This window comes from Phoca vitulina, unplaced genomic scaffold, assembly GCF_004348235.1.
Source record: "Phoca vitulina isolate PV1807 unplaced genomic scaffold, GSC_HSeal_1.0 scaffold19, whole genome shotgun sequence".
In the NCBI taxonomy this organism is placed as follows: domain Eukaryota; kingdom Metazoa; phylum Chordata; class Mammalia; order Carnivora; family Phocidae; genus Phoca; species Phoca vitulina.
This window is the reverse complement of record NW_022589722.1, coordinates 19,443,388-19,464,158: the sequence shown is the minus strand read 5'-3', so window position 1 is coordinate 19,464,158 and position 20,771 is coordinate 19,443,388. Positions and strand designations below refer to the sequence as shown.

Here is a 20,771-nt window from a genome sequence, read left to right as displayed (position 1 = left end):
TGAATCAGAAAGAGCTAGGTTTAACACCAGGTTTTGTTACTGTGTAATTCAGACATGCTATTTAACTTCTTTGAGCCTCACTTTCCCATTTGTAAACTGGGAATAATATCACCTATATCGCATAAGGCTATTGTGAAATAGACTCTGGGATGTAGTAAGTACTCTATAAATGGTGATTATTATGTTTTACTTCTTCATAATCCTTTTAGCCCTCAGCAGAGCAACTAGCACAGAAATTAGCACCTAAAATATAAATGGACTAGATTTAAGTTCTTCAAATCTAAAGAATTAGCAGATATCTATTAATGTTGTCTTGACACTTTTTTCTAAGAAGGAAAGAGTAGTAGTAAAGGCTATTTTGTGATTGGACTAGTAAGATGGTTTTCCCCATTGGGTAAAAAAGTCTTTCTATATGAGCAGCAGAACTTACATTGGTCTTCATATAAAGTTCTTTTTTTCTGAAGAGTTTCAATTACTTATATATATACTAACACACACACACACACATATATACACACACATATACGTACATATATATGTGTGTGTTATTTTTTTAAAGATTTATTTATTTTAGAGAGAGTGCACATGTACATCCACGTGCGTGAGGAGGGAGAGGCAGAGGGAGAGAATCTCAAGCAGACTTCCTGCTGAGTGCAGAGCCCACTCAGGGCTTGATCCCATGACCCTGAGGTCATGACCTGAGCTGAAACCAAGAGTCAGATGCTCAACTGACTGAGCCACCCCGGTGCCCCTATATATATGTTCTTTAAAATGTAAAATGCACCAAATATTAAAGAAAGGAGAAAAACACTCATAATTACACTAGCTAGTATATTTTATATGCAGTAAACAGAAGGATTTATTTTTAGTCAATCTACTGATCATCAGTAACGTATGCATATTGCTTCAACACAGTTACAATCATCATATGTATGTCATTCTGTTTTGACTTTTTAATTTTTAATTTAATTATCAGCATTTGCCACATTGCTAGAATACTTATAAAAATAATTTTAGGGTGCCTGGGTGGCTCAGTCCATTAAGCATCTACCTTTGGCTACGATCCCAGGGTCCTGGGACTGAACCCCATGTCAGGCTCCCTGCTCAGTGGGGAGTCTGCTTCTCCCTCTCCCTCTGTGCTCTCTCTCAAATAAATGAAATCTTAAAAAAAAATTTAAAATTGATGCATTATTAAATGACTTCTGTTCTCATAAGTCTCTAAAATTATATACAGCAGAATTCAGAAAGAGGAGTAGACTTACTAGCATCAGAAGGGGTGGTTTCATAATTTTAATAATTACAGTGATATTGTTTGCTTATGTGGTGTACAGTTTACAAAAAAACTTCTCATATATATCCTTCTATCTAAGAAATGCTCACTAAATACTTACTAAATTATTGCCTAGGGACACTTAACTAAGAAGCAGAAAGCCAGGCTTTAATCTAGATCATCTGACTCCAGTGTGATCTCCACTCTAAGTCAATGATTGTACCATTAGCTGTCTCTCATTTATTAACTGTATCTTGAGCATGACACTTTATTAGGCCTCTTTCTTCATCTATACCATGTAGTAAGACTCTCTAAGGCAGTGTTTGCTTAGGCAGCAAATATACTAAAACTGGAACACTCTCTAAGGTAACCTTCTTCCAGCTACAAAGTGGTAAGCTTTTCACTATGAATCTGTAAAACTAAGATCAGCTTTGGCTTTAGCCATGAGATAAGCAGAACATGCTACAAAGCATATATGAGCATTCAAATGATCTATCATGATTTACATACAGTTTTAAAAGGTGATTTCTAAAAATATTAAAAAACTAAAAGTCAAGTTTTATACATAAAAAAGTCTTTGCTTAAAATATAGGCATCATAATTTACTATACTCTGGCAACCCAAAAGGTAAATGCCACTCAAAAGTCTCTACAGATTGGTGCCAGTTCACAAATGGTTTGTTACTAGACTGTGCTGAGATAGGTACACAAACTGAAATAGGTATAAAAAACTGAGTTTGCATTTAGAAATATATATAGTAATCCAACTTTGCTGTGACCGTCAAAGGATGTGATTATTTCTTTCAATGTTTCATTTTTATTGTATTTTATGAAAGCACTAGTCTACCACAAATCAGGGGGAAAATTAACAAACAAACAAACAAACAAAATCTTGGCCCTTCACCACAAGTAATTTAAGAAGCACTATTCCAGAGAATGCATTTTATACTGTATAAGTTTTCTTCAACTCTATAACCAAAATAGTAAAACTAACTCAGATCCCAGAGTAATGAGGGAATAATATGTCTCAAATATGCTTATCTAAGATTTAGTTTAATTGCTGGGCATTGTGTTGACAGCTGATGGTTGTCCACCAAAATCCATTCTTCCCTTCTTATATAGTAAGAGAACTGTGGCAAAGCCCATGACTGCCTAGCTATACCACATTCCCCAGCTGCTCTTCATGGCCACATGACTGAGCTCTTGCCAATGGAACGTATGTGGATATGTTGCATGCCATTTTCGAGTTTGGGTCTCTAAGACAGTGGGCATACCTTCTCCATTTTCTTGTCGCATTCTGTAGCCCAGAACCTGGAAGTGGTAGCCCAGTTCACGCTAGGACATGCTCAGATGGTGAAGCATAACTTGACAACTTAGAAGGAAACAGGGCAATTGAATAAATTTATGGAGCACACTCACCACCTACCTAACCAGAACTGATCGATCACCCCAGAACTATTACTTGAAAAGGTAATAAAACACCAGTATTCCTTAAATCACTTCTATCTTGGGGTCCCTTTGTTGCAACAGCTTAGCTTTAAACTTAAATAAAACACACATCTGAAATATGTCTCATCAATACCTCATACAGAACCTCTTGTACCATCATTCTGTAAGTAACGAAAGTTATATTTCACCTCAATGACTAAGCAACTACCCTCTATATCTAATACCAAGAGTTAGACCAAGTTGGCCTAGTTGTGCCTTAAGCAGCCACCAGGGCTATGTCTTCTCTATGAGTAAAGGTGTTTGGAGCTATAGGAATAGATTGCCTAGAATACAATATATAGAAAATAGAGGGACTAAGAGTCCTGAAAAATGCCAACACTTAGAGGCTGGAAGGAAGAGAACCTGATGAAAGAGATTAGGAGTTGCAGCTAGAAGCAAGAGGAAATTTAGGAGTGTGGTGTTCTGGAAGACAAGACAGGGAAGTATTTTATAGAGGGAGTAGTCAACTGCTTCAAATGCTGATGAAAGATCAAGTAGCATAAGAATGTGGCAATGCTAGATCACCAATGACCTTGATAAAAAGCAGTTTCTGCGTAGTATTTGGGAGATAAGAAAGTGCAGAGAGAAGTACATACCTTTCAATACATATGACTATAAGGAAACAGATAAATAGGATGGTAATAAGAGGGACTATAACCTCAAGAGAGGTCATTTTTTTCTTTCTTTCTTTCAAGATTTTATTTATTTATTTGACAGAGAGAGAGCACAAGTGGGCAGAGCAGCAGGCAAGGGAGAGGGAGAAGCAGGCTCTCCGCTGAGCAGGGAGCCCGACGTGGGGCTCGATCCCAGGACCCTGGGATCATGACCTGAGCCAAAGGTAGCCACTTAACCGACTGAGCCACCCAGGTGCCCTTCTTTCTTTCTTTCTTTCTTTCTTTTTTTTTTTTTTTTAAAGAGAAGATATACTAGTCCATGCCTGTATGATGAAGAGAATGAAGAGTTGGAATTAATCCAGAGGGAAATGGGGGAACTTACTGTAAGATATTAAGCAAGGGGATGACATTAGATTTGTGCTTTGGAATTATCATTCTGATGGTAATATGGAGAATGCACAAGAAAGGGAACAGAACCAGAAATGGTTAATAAGATGAAAAATGATGGTAGTGTAAACTAAGGCAGAGAAATAGAAAGCTAAGAGATTTTTAAGGGGTGCCTGGCTGGCTCAGTTTGTACAGCATGTGACTCTTGGTCTTCGGGTCCTGAGTTCAAGCCGCACACTGGGCGTAGAGCTTAAAAAAAAATGAAATCAAAGAGATTTTAAAGAAGTAGAACTGACTGAATGATTGGCGAAATGACTGGATGTCAAGGGTGAAGAAAGAGACAAGGAGCCTCTCAGATTTCTAACCTGGACAACTTGGTTGATGGAGGTATCAGTCATTCAGGAGATAGGGGACCCACTTCCTAAAGCTGGCAGCAAAAAGAAAATGATATTTCTTGGTAGACATTTCTCCATAATTGTCCCAGTGGACACCTCAAATAAAATACACCTACACTCGTTAGCTAGAAGGGGGTCAAATCTTAAGTCCCCCATAAGTCCACCTTTCCAAAACTCATACTCAACTACTTATTGTCACAATATCCTTGATCTGGGCTAAGAAACCTACTCTCTACTACCTATGTGAATGTATGTGCCTTTTCTCATGTTATTTCCTGTACTTAGAATGTCTTCTTAAACCCTGACCTTCCCAATACTTTGCCTTGTATCTTCAAGGCAAATGTCGTCTTTGTAATCTTTAGGAAGTAACCTCTTCTACCTCTACCAGTTTTATAGCACTTAACACACACCTGACCTTGAATTGTATTTCTGGAAATTTCTTACCTCTTTCATCAGCTTTGGAGGGGCAGGATTTGTCTGATATTATTTCTTTTGTTCCACAGGTACAAAGATGCTATCAAATATGCTGAATATATACACACGCATATATACTAAGTGCTACATCTTCAAAGCACTCTGTGTTAAATATAGAGTATTATGTCCAGATAGGTCATTAAAGCTCTGGCCTTAATTCCTAGGTACCACTTATTTATGTGTATGATTTAGAATAAATTAGTCAACTTTTTAAATTTCCTTATCTGTAAAACAGGTATGACAGTACCTACTTCATAGGGTTGTTGGGGGAATTAAATGAGACAGGTGTGCATGTGCTGCCCTAGAATAAAATAAATACTCAATAAACGTTATTTAACATTATAACTATAATGCATATGCCATATATAGTATTACTATAATTTATTAAGAGGCTACATGCTGTAATAAAGAATATGACTTCTAGGGGCACCTGGGTGGCTCAGTCGGTTAAGTGTCTGACTCTTGATTTCGGCTCAGGTCAAGACCTCAGGGTCGTGAGGTCAAGACCTCAGGGTCATGAGATCCAGCCCAACGCTGGGCTCCATCCTGGGTGTGGAGCCTGCTTAAGATTCTCTCTCTCTCCCTCTGCACCATACCCCTCCCATCCTGGCGGCGGCTCATGGGAGCACTCTCTCTTAAAAAAAAAAAAAGAAAAAAAAGAATATGACTTATGACTTCCAGAGTCAGTCTTCACTTTGTCATTGTTTTTACCTGTGAGATCTGGGCAAGTTACTTGGTTTTTCTGAGCTTCATTTTCATTTGTGTAAAATGGGGATAATATACACTACAGTGTTGTTTTAGTAAATGAGATAATGGTACACAGTAAGAGCTAAAATTGTACACTTCCAAGAACAAGACCTATAATTAAAGATCTCAGCCAACAGCAGTATCTTTAAGGCTTGTTTTTCTGATTGAAATAATAAGCCTATATGTAGATTTGACATGTAATTTTCTCTCTAACATCAGTACTTATCGAAAGGATTTAATGAGCTGAGATTTAAAAATCTTTACTATTAGTTGGGAAATATAGGTAAAGATTTGTAGATGAATTTAGAATAAAAATGGGCCAATGATTGAATAACTAAATCAAAATGAAACAACAGTGAACAGAGAAAGTGAACATTGCTAAAAACATGGACTAATGTCTGTTTTATTTGTAAGAAACAGGAAAATGTAGTAACTTTCCAGTTCAAGCTGGAAAGAGGGGCAGGGGACACACACAGCACAGGCACTGAGTTCAACTTGGCAGTAACCCTACAATAACTACAGGCCAGAAAACAGTTGAAGAGCCAAACAAAATGAGTATAATTGAGAGAATCAGAATATTAAGAGTTAGAAGGGGCTATAGTGACTATTTAATATTAGCAAACATTAGCAGTGCAAAAGGTTCTATAAAAAAGTGGATATTAGGGAGAATAAGTCTGACAAACTTACAAAGCTCACTAAAGTATTAAAGATTCTCAGATGTACTATGGAAAAGAAACCTGTTTAATTTTTAAAAAACTGATACTTCCTTTATTTGTTTGACCACAGAATCCTTTTAAAAAATAATACCTCATAATATACTCAGGACTAGGGAATATTTCTTTTATTTTACAGATATGAAAACTCTGAGGGAGGCTACATTGTTTGCTTAATGTAGCACAGAAAGCTACAATGGGAAATGGGACTCAGATTCTTACCTCTCAGTCCTACTCTCTACTCATTCTACTGGTATAAGAAAATAAAGCAAAAGTGGGTGTTCCAACATTCAAAGCAATTCTGGGTTAAACTAGGCCTGTGAAAGGAATTATTGAGGACTGATTTTTTTCCTCCTTCAATAAACAAATTAAGTCCTTAAACATTGTTCTATTTATTATCACTTTTTTATTATTAATGTTTCTGCTCGTCTATTTTCATGGTAGTGAATATCCATTCTTAGAGTCTACTACTTTCTCTTTAGTAAGAATGGACTCCCGCCCACCCACTTTTTGTCCATTAGGTCCACAAAATTAACCACATGCTTGATTTATGCTCTCGTTCCAACCAGTGCTCCTGTAGCGATGGGATAGGACCCCACTCTTAAAATAGACTATGCACATTCATCTGGGAGATGTGGCACAGTGCCAAGGATACTTAAAGTCACAGGACAATCCTAGTACATCCTCTTTAACCACTGGTTTACTAAAAGATTTAGTGGGGGCAGGGTGGGGAAGAATTTCTACATGAAAATAAACAAATACATTAAAACTCACAGTACAAAAAGTCACATGAATTTTTAAGATTAAAAAATAAGATATGAAAGGAATATTGTAGCTAACGCAGGATCCATTGGATGACACCTCCCTGGCCTCTCAAGGTTGTGCCTACTGTCTCCTCTGATGGATGTCACTGGATATATATTCCACAGGGATCTAATTTTAGTTCGTAACTGGAGTTGAAGGTCAGCCACCTAAATCTGATAGTTCTAAACTTTTGCCCTCTGTGTACAGCACACGTGAGTGTGTGAGTGTATGTGTGTGCACACAAGACAGAAAAAGAGAGAGAGAGGTATTAAATTCTAAAATAAGCTTACTATAATTAACAGTTGGAACAGTGTTGTCAGTTCTACAAGACAGACCTATTAAAAATTTGTATTTTATAAAAATATTAAACAATCACTGACTCACTGCCAGAATTCTAAACTGTGCTCTTAATAAAAGTTGGAGAAAGGATTCTGAAGGTCAAATTTGGAATTTCTTTATAAAAAGCTAAAGATGAAATTTTCTAAATGAATACTCACGCAGCTGGGTCCATTTGAGATTTAGCTTAATATTTTATCTGTGCACTCTTGTATGCTTCTTTTCCTGCTTGTAGTATGGGAGGTGATGGTAATTCTCACTTTTTATGTAATGGATACTGTCCTTGTGAGTAAGGTTTTATCTCACTTCCTAAATTTCACCTCTAGTTCCCTTACTGCACGTGTACACTTTTCAGTAAGACAATGCTTCTGGCTATGTTCTATACCATGTTAATCCTGCCAAAAAGACTGAAAAGAGCGCAGAGGAACAACAATTACATAAGTTTGGCTCAAGTTTTTTTTGCTAATTAGCAATCCTGAGAAAGACATGTTGCATCATCAAGAGTTCATTAAGGGATAGGAAAGACCACTTAGGTGTAAATGGAAACACAAAATCAATCAGCTGCCCATCCTTTCTTGACTGAGGGCAGAAATGGGCATGTCAAACTTTTTATTTCTCTTCAAATACAGTACCAGCCAACTCTGCTTCTCTTACTACTTAAGAGTCTTTTTATTTTTCAGAAAGCCCTTTTCTTCACTACCTATGTAAAACATATTTTAGTATTTTAATATACTGGCACATACAAAAGTATCATCATTTGTTGCTTATTATAATTTACCAAATAAGGGTCGTTATCTCATTTAATCTTCAGCAAATTCCTAGCACAAGCTGTAGTCTGATTATGCAGTGTACTAACAGGGCTGGAAGATGGACACTGTCACAACATATATCTCATAGCTTAGTGGCTAATAGACATCATGGTCCCATGGATCTCTACAGCTCCTTTGCCTTTTTCAGTTTATCAAAGTTTTTTCCTATATAGTCTCTTCAGGATTTCTTTGCTTTGTGTCCAATGCCATCTACCCCACAACACTGAACTATTCACTCCGTACTAATTACTCTATCTCTGAATCCCTGGTTCTCAGCTGTAATGGCCCAGGTATGTACAGAAGATGGTCAGGGGGCACTCTGGTGGTAAGCTGATGTTACGGACTGAATGTTTGTGTCCCCATTAAATTCTATGTTGAAGCCCTAACCCCCAATATGTTGGTATTGAGAGATGGGGCTTTGGGGAGCTAATTAGGGTGAGGTGAGGTCATTAGGGAGGGGCCCTGGTCCAATGGAATTAGTGTCTTTATAAGAAGAAACACTAGAGAGCTAGCTCACTCACAGTCTCCCCCCACCCCTCTCTGCACAAAGAGGTCACGTGAGCACACAGTGTGATGGCAGCCACCTACAAGGGAAGAGAAAAGGCCTCAGGGTGAAACCTATTGCTGGCACCCTGATCGTGGACTTCCCATAGCTTCCAAAACTGTGAGAAATAAATCTGTTGTTTAAGCAAGCCATCCAGTCTATGGCATTGTGTTAATGGTAGCCAGAGCAGACTAAGTTAGCTGAGAAGAGGGACAAGAGGGAAGTTAAGGTGTCCCAATGAGACAGTTGTGAGATTTAGAGATCCTTAGAGACACATGAAGGGATGCCTGGGTGGCTCAGTCATTAAGTGGCTGCCTTTGGCTCAGGTCATGATCCCAGGGTCCGGGGATTGAGTCCCACATCGGGCTCTCTGCTCGGTGGGGAGCCTGCTTCTCCCTCTTCCTCCCCCCCTGCCTGTATTTGCTCTCTCTGACAAATAAATAAATAAATAAATAAAATCTTAAAAAAAAAAAAAAACGCACACGAAGACACTAGTGATGTAGCAGAAAAAGCACAGAACAGAGTATTTACTTTCTCTCTAGTCCCTAGTACTACTATCTTCTGAACCTGGATCTGGAGCAATTTTCTTTATCTAAAGCTAAATTTCCTCATGCGTAAGAAATGTATCTGTATCACAGAGTTACGGTCATTAGTTAATATAGATAGCATCTAAGAGAACATTCTCTACGATGTTATTCACCTTATATGATTCTTCTTGGGAAACAGTACAAATGAAGTGAAGAAAGCACCTGGCTTCAAGCACTAGCTTTGCCCTTGTGGCTATGTGATCTTGAGCAAATTTCTTGAAATCACTTGTGCCTCATTTCTTCATCTCTAAAAATAGGAATAACATCTAGGGCTTACAAATATTAAATGAGGTTATATATTTAAAAATCTTCAGCTTGAGGTAGAGTAGAGGCTAATGCACCTCACATCATAAAGACGGCCAGATGGACAAACATTAACAGGCATACTCCACACAGGCACAATATGGCTAGGAAATTTTTATCTGTATTTGTCTTTTAATGGCAAAGCCACTTGAAAAAGGAAAATGCTGAGGCGCCTGGGTGGCTCAGTCGTTAAGCGTCTGCCTTCGGCTCAGGTCATGATCCCAGGGTCCTGGGATCGAGCCCCGCATCGGGCTCCCTGCTCCGCAGGAAGCCTGCTTCTCCCTCTCCCACTCCCCCTGCTTGTGTTCACTCTCTCGCTGTGTCTCTCTCTGTCAAATAAATAAATAAAATCTTTAAAAAAAAAAAGAAAAAAAAAAGAAAAAGGAAAATGCTGATGTTATAAACATAACATTGCAATTATGTATTAATTTTATAGATTCTATGGTGTTCACTTGGAAGCTATAGTGTCCATTACTGAGCACTTGTGTACTCAGCCCCCATATAGGCACACAACTCAAAATGTTCCCAACTTAAAATTCAAATACATGCAAATTATTCAAGAGAAATAAATTCTAAGTGACAAGAAGTCTATTTTGGGTTGGGGAGCTAAAAAGCGCATGACTCAAGTTGTTTATATATTAGGAAGATTGAACATGTGTAAAATGAATGAATAAGGAATATAAACGTATTTCAATATATAGCAATTTAAGCTGTGTATTAAAAGACTGAAGGAATAAACTATACAGAATTCAGCCAGAGAAAGCTTCTTGATAAATATGAGTGTTAGGCAATAAGTGGGGAAAAAATGATAGAGATGCTGTGGCAGAAAGGAGCTAGGGAGACAAACCGAACAGTGGACAAAGGTAGAGGCAGAGAGGGATATGGGTAAAGCAGGGGAATCAACCAAAGCAGATTTAGAGTTCATATTAAGTAAAAGCTCTCTAACAATTAAAGCTATCTGACAGCAGAGGGGCTGCTGTGAGCTTCCTGTTACTGAAAGTATTCAGAGTGTGATGACCCTTGGTGCAAGATACCTTAGAAGGAATCACAGTACTGGAAGATATTCTGGGTCCCTTATGACACTGTGAGTTCCCTGAGGAGGAGCACTGAAGGCAGAAAAGGAGACAGAGGACCTGGGTTGAGTCTTAGCTCTTCCATTCATTAATTGTGACCTTGGGCAAATCAACTTCTCAATTTTCCATCTATAAATGGGGAAGTTGAGAACACTGGAGATGTCTGTTCAGTCAGTAACTCTTTCAGGTCCCGAGGAATTTTTAATTAGTCAAAGATAGACATACATGTTCTCCCCTTTCCTTAGTACACAATCAAACTTTGTAAGGGAGAAAAGAGCTAACTGCTAAGAAAAAGAAACCGTACATTTTTGGCAAAAAAAAAAAAAATCTGCAGCATGCCTAATTCCTTATGATCAAGTACTGCACGGCTTAAGGGGAGAGCTGACACTACATACTATCCTATCCAGTCATGCTGCAAAGCATGATCTTCTGTTTCCTGTCAATGCTGATAATTAGCTCAGTGTCAAAGCTTTGTTTATGCTCTGCATCAAGTTTCAAATTTTAGAAGCCTAAAATCAGAAAATGAATAGAATCAATTCCTAAGCTATACAACAGGTCAATTCAATTATTAATGAGTGGCAGTATGGTGTAGCACATGGGCTGTGGAGACAGACTGCCTGGGCTAGGATCATGGCCTCGCACATCACTAGTTTAGGCAAGTAACTTCCTGTGTGCCTTAGTTTCCTCATCTGCAAAGCAAAATAACAGTACCTACTTTATAGCCTGGTTGTGAGGATTAAACATGTTAATATTCATACACTGCTTAGAATGATGATGGACAGGTAGTGTATGTTACCTACTAGTATTTAATAACAAGCTTTATCGAGATATAATTCACATATCATAAAGTTCACCCTGTTAAAAGTGTACAATTCACTGGGGCACCTGGGTGGCTCAGTTGGTTAAGCAACTGCCTTTGGCTCAGGTCATGGGCCCCGAGTCCTGGGATCGAGTCCCACATCGGGCTCCCGGCTCATCGAGGAGCCTGCTTCTGCCTCTGACCCTCTCCCCTCTCATGCTGTTTCTCTCTCAAATAAATAAATAAATAAATAAAATCTTTAAAAAAAAAAAAGTGTACAACGCACTGGTTTTCAGTATACTCATGCATGTACAACCATCATCATCACTGTCTCATTTTAGAACATTCTCCTTACCAAAAAAGAAATCCAATAGTCAGAAGTTAACTCCCCATTCCCCTCTCTCTCTAGCCCCTATGCAACAACTAATCAGCTTTGTTACTACAGATCTGTCTACAGATCTTTAGACATTTCATATAAATGGAATCATGCGTTATGTAACCTCTGTATGGCTTCTTTCACTTAGCATGTTTTCAAAGTTTATCCATGTTGTAGCACTTATCAATTACTTTATTATTATTTTTGGCTGAATAATGCTTCATTGCATGGTTAACATGTTTTGTTTATCCATTCACAAATTGATAGACATTTGGGTTGTTTCTACCTTTTGGCTATTATGAATAATGTTGCTGTAAACATTCACATACAAGTTTTTGCGTGGACATATCTCTTCGTTTCTTTTGTGTAGATATCTATGAGTAGAATTGTTGAGTTTAACCTTTTGAGAAACTGCCAGACTGTTTTCTAAAATGGCTGCACAATTTTATATTCTCACCAGTAAGGTATGAGGTTTTTTATTTCTCCACGTCCTTTACAACACTTGTTATTATCTGATTTTTTTATTCTAGCCATACCAGCGAATGTGAACTGGAATCTCACTGTGGCTTTGATTTGCATTTCCCTGGTGATTAATGACGTCAAGTTATCATTTTGATCATGTGTTTACTGGCCAATTGTATATCTTTGGGAAAATGTCTATTTGGATCCTTTGCCCATTTTCTACTTGGGTTGTCTTTTTATTGAGTTCTTTATGTAGTCTAGATACAAGTCTCTTACCAGATATATGATTTGAAAATACTGTCTCCCATCCTGTGGGTTGTCTTTTCATTTTCCTAACAGTGTCCCTAGAGGCACAAATTAACTTTGATGAAGTCCAATTTATCTATTTTTTGCTTTTGTTGCTTGTGCTTTTGGGGTCATATCTAAGAATCCACTGCCAAATTCTGGGTCATGAAGATTTATCTCTGTTTTCTTCTAAGAGTTTTATGGTTTTAGCTCTTACATTTGGGTCTAATCCATTGAGTTAACTTTTGTAAATGGTATGAGGTAAAGGTTTAGCTTCATTCTTTAAATGGGACTATCTAGCTGTCATAGCACCATGTGTTAAATGACTGTTCTTTCCCCAATTGAATGGTCTTGCCATCCTTGTCAAAAATTGGTTGACCAGAGACACATGGGTTTATTTCTGGACTCTTGATAGTCTCTCATTGATCTATATGTATATACATATATTTATTTAATCTATCCTCATGCCAGTACCACACTCTCTTGCATACTGTTGCTTGGTAGTACATTTTGAAATCAGGAATTGTGAGCCAAGTTTGTTCAAGATTGTTCTGGCTATTCTGAAACCCTTTCAATTCCATATGACTCTTAGAACTGTCTTGTCAATTTCTACAAAGAAGCAACTTGGAATTCTAAAAGGTAATTATTTAATCTGTAGATCAATATGCGAAGTACTGCCATTTTAACAAAAGTCAGTCTTCCATGAAATGTCTTCTCATTTATTAGATTTTATTTAATTCTTTCAGCAACATTTTGTGGTTTTCCTAAAAATTGAGTTATTTCCAGAGTCTAAGTTTTCTTGGTTCTTGCTCAAGGGCTTACTTAGCATATATATCTTTTCAAAATCAGCTCCAGATTTATATTAATTCCAGTAAGATATAGAAACATTATTTCTACGTGCTATTCCCTTCCCCTCTTTTTGTGGCATTATTGTTATATATATCTATGAATGTTACAAACCCAACAATATATCATGATAACTATTACTTAATATATAAATTTTGTCTTTTAAAGACACTGAGGAGAAAGGAAAACAAGGATATACTTATACATTTTGTTATATTAGCCTTCTTATTTATCTTTTTGGATTCTCTTGATTTGTTCTTGAGGATCTGAATTACTATCTGGAGTCACTTCCTTAGTCTAATACAGCTTTGCTCTTATCTACCTTTGTGCTATTTGGCAAATATATTACATTTCTATATGTTACTGGCTCAACAATACATTATATACATATTGTTTTATATAAATGGTTTTAAAATCAGTTAAGAAAGGAGAAATGTATGCATTTATATTGTCTTTTACAATTACATAATTACCTTTACCAGTGCTTTTTCTTTCTTCATGTAAATTCAAACTGCAGTTTGGGGTCACTTGTTTTCAGTCTAAAGAACTTTTAGTATTCTTGTAAGGTGGGTCTGGAACAAATTCTTTCAGTTTTTTATTTATCTGGAAATATCTTTATCTTCCTTGCACTGTTAAAAGATAGCTCTGCTGGTAATAGAATTTTGGTTGAGGTTTTTTCTGAGCTAAATGAATGTTATCCCACTGCCACTGGCCTACATTTTTGAGAAGTCAGCTGTATGTTTTGTAGAGCTTCCCTTGTAAATGATGAATCATTTTTCTCTTGCTGCTTTCAAGAGTTTCTCCTTGTCTTTGGCTTTTAGCATTTTTACTAATGACGTATTTGTTTGTGGATCTCTGACTTTATCCTACTTAGAATTATTAAGCTTCCTGGATGTGTAGATGGTTTTCCAATAAATTTGGGAAATTTTTAGCCATCACTTCTTTCAATATTTTTCCTTCATTCTCTCTCTTCTCTCCTTCTGGTACTCCCATTATCTGTATCTGTTGGCATTAATGTTGTCCCATATTTCTGAGTCTTTCTTTACTTTTCTTTATTCTTTTTTCTCTGTTATTTACCTTGTATACTCTCTACTGATTTATCGTCAAGTTTGTTTATTCTTTCTTCTGCCAGTTTCAACCTAATGTTGAGCCCCTTTAGTGAATTTTTATTTCAGTTACTGTACTTTATTGTATCTTTCAACTCCAAAATTTCCATTTGGTTCTTTTTCCTTCTAACAATTTCTCTCTTTGTACTGATATTCTTCATTTGATGTGACATTGTCATCAACCCTTGCATTACTTTTTAAATCATGGCTTCCTTTAGTTCTCTGAATATAAGTATAACGGCTACCTTGAAGTCTTTGTCTGTTAAACCCAACATCTGGTCATTCTCACAGTTTCTGTCACCTGCTTTTCCCCTAGTGTATAGGCCATCTTTCTGGTTTCTTCACATGTCTCATATTTTTTTTAGAAACTGGACATTTTATATAATACATAGTAGTAACACTACATACTGCATCTACCCTCCAAGACTTGCTATTGTTATTTACTCAGTGACTGGATGAGTTATTTTAGTTAAGTATATTCTCCCTCTCCCTCTCTACAGATGTTGCTCCTCAGGGGGCTCACCCTCAGTTATGCCACAGTCATCCTAAAATGACAGTGGCTTTGGCGGGCTCCTCTTTGACCCTCTCTTTCCCTGACCACACCCAGCTGTTAAGTTCCACTAACTACCAGCTGATTGATTTATTGTCTTCAACAATGTCCTGGGCATAAATTGCTCCACAAACTGAACCAATCTATTAGGGCTCCTTTGAAGGGATAGTCCCTGAGGTCAGTATTTAGGATTTGTTCGAGCCACAGGAGGGTTCCTCCCAGCTGCCTCTTTCCCCTTTTCTCTCTAGCAAACTAGCCAGTCTTCTGGTTAGCCTGCATCTCCAATGACTATCAATCTCCCTCCAGTTCCTTTCACCACAACCTGCACCCTCAGGCATGCACTTCACACTCTGTTGCAAATGATGTTGGTTCCTTCTGAGAGAGATTCAGAGATCTCTTTTATAAGGTCTGCTTATTCCTCTGGGCACAGTTTCTGAGCTCTGGTTCTGATGCTGGGGGCAAAGACAATGTCATGCTTCTCTCTGGGTGATACCTCTTGAGAGCTTGATGAGGGGACAGAGGAACAGCAGCCCCAGCTATCCTCAGCTTGCCTCTCCCAGCGTAGAATCTGCATCCCACAGGCCAGGGCAAGGGCAATTGGGGCGCCTCTATTATCCGTGGTGCCATATTCACAGTAGAGCCTCTGTCCCGTGGAGGGGGGGGGCCCTGGGTGAAAGGAGGGGGACCCCACCTCTCAACTGCACTCACCCAGAATTTAGTCTCAGCAACAGGTAGCTGGGGCAGGATGAGAAATGCTGATCTTACATCCCTACTGGGAAGATAGCCTTCCACCTGAGAACTGAGGAAAGAGAGAGCTCTATGTTCTTGAATGCATCAGTTTGGAGAACAGTTTCCATCTCACTCAGCTAATAGTGGGGAGGGAGCAGGTCTCAGTTCAAATACCATAGACTTTCACTTTTCTTACTGAGTTTTAGTAGATTTTCTTGAACAAGTATTTCTTCATTGACTATGCTCTTAGGACTATTTCCAGAGACTTTAAATGATTGTTTTTTTTTAAAATAATTTTCACCAGTTTCAGTGGGGAACAGGTCTATAGAATTCCTCATACTGTCATGACTGGAAGTGGAACTTCTTGATGAGTTGTTGTTTTGTTTTGTTTTGTATGAGAAAATGAATCTGAAACTCTAAAGTACAAATTAGAGATACTATTCTTATTATTCTGAGAAAGAAATCCTAAAAAGTAATCCAAAGACCACATCTATGGCCTGCTAAGTCAGAACAGCTGTTTTATTCTTTCTCCCTACACTTAGTCTTTCATTGCCTTTGCAAACATCCAAAATAAAAAACGGAGCCTGAAATGAAATTTAAATTATTTTGAACTACTATGAGGCATTCACCTTGGCCTATGATACAATTCAGCCCTTCTAAGTCAAGTTTTATGCCAGATCCCAACTGGACAGGAACTTTAAAAAGTAAAAGGTTTAGGATGCTTGTGTGTGTGTGTGTGTGTGTGTGTGCGTGCGTGCACGCATGTGTGTTTTAAAGAAATCAAGATGTTGAAAATGATTATCTTTAAAGTTACTGTCTTCTAAATAAGAGCTGTACTTGCATCATTTGTCAAAGTATTCTCTAAGGTGAGACATCAAATAAAATTTGAGTCAAATTTACAAGACATATAAAGCTCATTCTGTTTTACCAAAAACTGGAGTTTAACAATTTCAAATAACTAAAATAAGTGTAAAGGGCTTTCAAAGCAAGCATCATGACTTGAGTTATTCCTAAGCATGGATTCACAGTATAGAATCAATGGTTCTGTCTTGGCACATTTTCCTTAGGGGAATCTAATATGGAAATTTACCCATTCATTTTCTAGAGTCTACAATGGCAATCTTTAGTATGCATCTGTAGCTAAGAAAGTGCCAAACCACACACCACAGGCAAATAGCCAACTTAGCAACCAAGGTCTAACACAGGACTTGGCACACAGGAATTACTGAAAAAATATTTTTGGACTACAGAGATCTCTACTAATATGCCAAGTACATTCAAGTCTGAGGGGAAAAAGTAAAAAGAAGAAAATTTCAAATGGTAGAATGAACTTTCATGTTCATATAAATTTATTTCACACCATAAACTGGCTCCACAAGTAATATTATTTCCAAACCAGTAACATTTTTTATGTTCCCCTCCAAAGGCATATATAAGATAATCAAGAAGGCTCAATTTTAGGGAAAATAAATGATTTTAAAAAAGTATTGGTCTTTGCTTATGCCTCTAATCACACTACTATAGAAGAATAGGATATATAATGTTATATAATTACCATATTCTTAAATCATAATCTACTGTAATTCTCTATTTAAATATAGAAAAGGGAAAGAAAAATATCATCTACAGTAATAATATTCAGACAGCCACCACTTAGTAAATTTCCTTAGTCATTTTTCTTTGTATAGTTATTACTTTTACATGATTGTGATCATACTGTATGAATACTTTTGTATCCATTTTTTCCAATAAATATTACATTGAGATTCTGCTGTATAATTAAGAGAATATCAAATTCAAAGTCAAACAATATGTACAAGTCATAGGAATTCTGGCCTTCACTCAATCTCCAAGTTCCCTCCATTTATTTAATAGGTGTTTACTACAGATGCCTATTTTCTGCCACATGGGGGGCTGAAATATATAAAGAAAACTAAGCCAGAGTTCTTATTCTTCAAGGTTCTCAACTCAGCAATTACCTTCTGCCTTTATAAAAAATGGGCTTATCTATGTGAGTTTAAAGGTAATGAGAAAATACTCAAAATTTGGCTATTTTTAACTTCACTCTTTTGAGGAAAATTGCTATGTACACAAAGATTTATCTCAGACAACAACTGAGGTTTTCCACATTTGATATGGCTGTATTCTTATCTTACAGGTGAAAGAGCTGCAATTCTTTTACTCATTTTATGACATGTATTTTCAACATTTATTGCAATTAGTACTCTTTATTGGTCTTGAGATCATTTGTGTTTTAGAAGCCAATATAAGAGATTTCATTTCCTCAAGATGTAAATTTCCAGATTATTCATCATACTTCTCCCCCATCCTACCTATTTGCATGATGTATTTGTTTATGTGCAGGTAAACAATCACAGCCTAGAGGTAGAGGATGTAAGGCAACTGGAATGATCCACATGCACCTGGAACTATTTGCACTATATGCAAAATATAACAGTTGTATCTGACTTTACTTCTCTAGAAAAACTTAAGCCCTCCTTGTTGGTAATTTCCTTTGCTATTTTCCAGTTCAGTCTAGTTGCCTAAATGGTGTCTCAAGGAATAAAATAAGAAAACAAGCTAGTGAGTCATAATTTCAAAACCTCTGAAATACACCTCAAGTGGTAATGAGTGGCAGCTGCACTTAACAGTCAGAAAATCCATCCTCTATTTGAGGATCCGCCACTTACTAGTCATGTGAGTATTAGCAAGTTGTCATTAACGTGAGCCTCAGTTTTCTTATCCATAAAATAGGGTCGGCAATACTCTCACCATACTTAGAGCATTACTGCATTACTGTTGCAACTCAAATCTTTGTAAAAATATAAAACACTACCTAAGTGTTGGGAATTAAGTCTAAAGATCATTAATTTATAACCAATTCCTAAAAAGCTCAGTATAATCAAGTTTTATTTTTTGAAAGGCTCTGTCTGTTCCCTTACATTTACTTATACGTTGTCATAAAAGTTTTTAGAAGGAAGGTATTGTGTTTTTCAGAAAGATAGCACCTGTAGTTTGTTGAAAGGGGTGGTGCTGTTACCAAGGAGCTGTGGGAAGAAGGCTCCAGAGACATGTTTAGGAAAGAGAAAAAGAGAACTAGGGCAGCAAAACAAATTGGACAGTAACTTGAGTTCCTCTTATTTTCAGACTGGGTTTAATGTGGAGACATGCCTACTATTCTATGTCTCTACACAGAGAACCTAAAAAGCTGATAGGATGTAGATCTTTCAGAGTATTCCAATAGTTTTAGCGCTTTAGGTGGGAAAGAGTCACTAATGATTTTAACCCTTGGAGACTAAAATGATTTTGTTTGCCTATGTTTTTCCATTAATAAGACAGCTAGCTAGGTCCCTAATTGCGTATGTTTATATCAGACCTCCCAGGAAGCAGGAATCTACCTACTATCACTGAAAATAACACCGGTACAGGAACTACTGTCTCCAAAGATCTAGCAAGCAGTAAAAAACAATACTTTGATATGTTATGTTTTGCTACTATCCTACAGAAAATACACATGCTTTATTAACAACTGAGTGGAGAATTACTCTGCCTCAACTGAAACTTACATGGAGTGGGGGGAATCTCTGTCTTAATGTACTTATTTTGACCAGTAAAAGCACTATCAGATTCTAGTATCAGAGTCCCAAGGCACCATGAATCAACAGATATAGTATAGATTCTCTCAAATAAAATAAAAATAGCAGCTGCCTCCCTAGCCTGAATACCTACCATGAGTCTGTCAAAAATTCTTTTTAACACCTTGCTCCTTCTTTTTTTCACTTAACTCTCTGTCCCCTTAGCACATACCTGTCTCTCTCCTTCTCCCCCTCCCCTTCTCTCTCTCTTTACTACATCATAGTATTCCATTATGTAGATGTACCCTAGTTTCTTCAAATACTCCCTAATTGCTGGACATTTGTTTGTTTCTAATCTTTTGCTATTATGTACAATCTTCAATGAATACTATGTTTACTTGGGTTGAACCCATCCACAGAATAGATTTCTAAAAGTGACCTTGCTTGGTCAAAGGGCAAAATGCATCTGTAATTTTAGTAGATAGTGCCAGTTTCTGTTCCATAGGGGTTGTGCCATTTTGCACTCCCACCAAATGTGTAAGTACTTATTTCCTGAAGACCATTTATAAAAACACATATGCCTGGATTCCACCCCCAAATTCAGACTCAGTAGATAAGGGGTCAGGCCTGAGCAGGCCTATCTTGAAAAGGCTCTCCAAACAGCATATCCCTAGTTGAGAATCCATTCTACAAAGTACTCTCGTCTTGTTTACATTGTTCAAATCCAAAAGAAAATCAGACTTAAATCTTTACCCTTCACGGTTTATACCCCATGTCACTCATTCAATAAATATTTTTTGAATACCTATTATGTGCTGTTCATTCTAGATGTCGAGGATATAAAGATAAATAATAGTATCTATCATTGGAGTTTGCAGGGTCTATCAACGAGAGACATCAATATATAACTAAGAGATAATGTACAAGCATAATGTTAGAGATTTACATAGAATTTTATGGGAATACTGAAGAGGGGTACTTCATCCTGACAGAATGCCAGAGGAGTCTTCTTGAAGGAGGTGCTCCTAGAGCTGAGTAGGAATTAACCAGGTGAAAAGAGGAAGTGGTATACAAGGAGAGGGCATTCTAGGTAGAAAACAACATAAGCAAAGTTAGGAAGAAAGAGACACAAGGGATGTGGATGTGGATGTACCTGGTAATATTTCATATTACTAAAGTATAAAATACAATAGAGTAGTATGCAATAGGTTGCAAAAGTGGACAGAGATCAGATCACTGGACATGTATTATATCATGTTAAGATGCTTGACCTTATTCTATAGGCAAAGAAAATCACTCATGGGTTTTGAAGTTGGGAGTGACATGATCATATTGTTGTTTTAGAATTATGGACAATGGACTGAAAGGGCACATAACTGGAAAAAGAAAGAACAGTCAGGAAACTGGTATAGTAACTCAGGGGAAGGCTTGAATTAGGACAGGGATTAAGGAGAGAATGGACTGAAGGAACCTTAAGAGGTAAAATGAACAAAATGTAGA

The 20,771-nt window shown here is 37.2% G+C and overlaps 1 protein-coding gene across 8 annotated transcripts in view; it reads right to left on the bottom strand.

Annotated features, from left to right (window-relative positions):
• The window catches only part of RIC8B (RIC8 guanine nucleotide exchange factor B), a 101,212-nt gene that overhangs the window by 69,891 nt on the left and 10,550 nt on the right, over positions 1–20,771 (bottom strand). The window contains exon 1 of one of the 8 annotated variants that reach the window (XM_032416399.1): positions 9,281–9,387. The exons of the other annotated variants lie outside the window; for them this stretch is intronic. The gene's annotated coding sequence lies outside the window, so the exon portion shown is untranslated. Of the gene's footprint in view, positions 1–9,280; positions 9,388–20,771 lie in introns of those variants that run through there. 8 annotated transcript variants of the gene reach the window in all.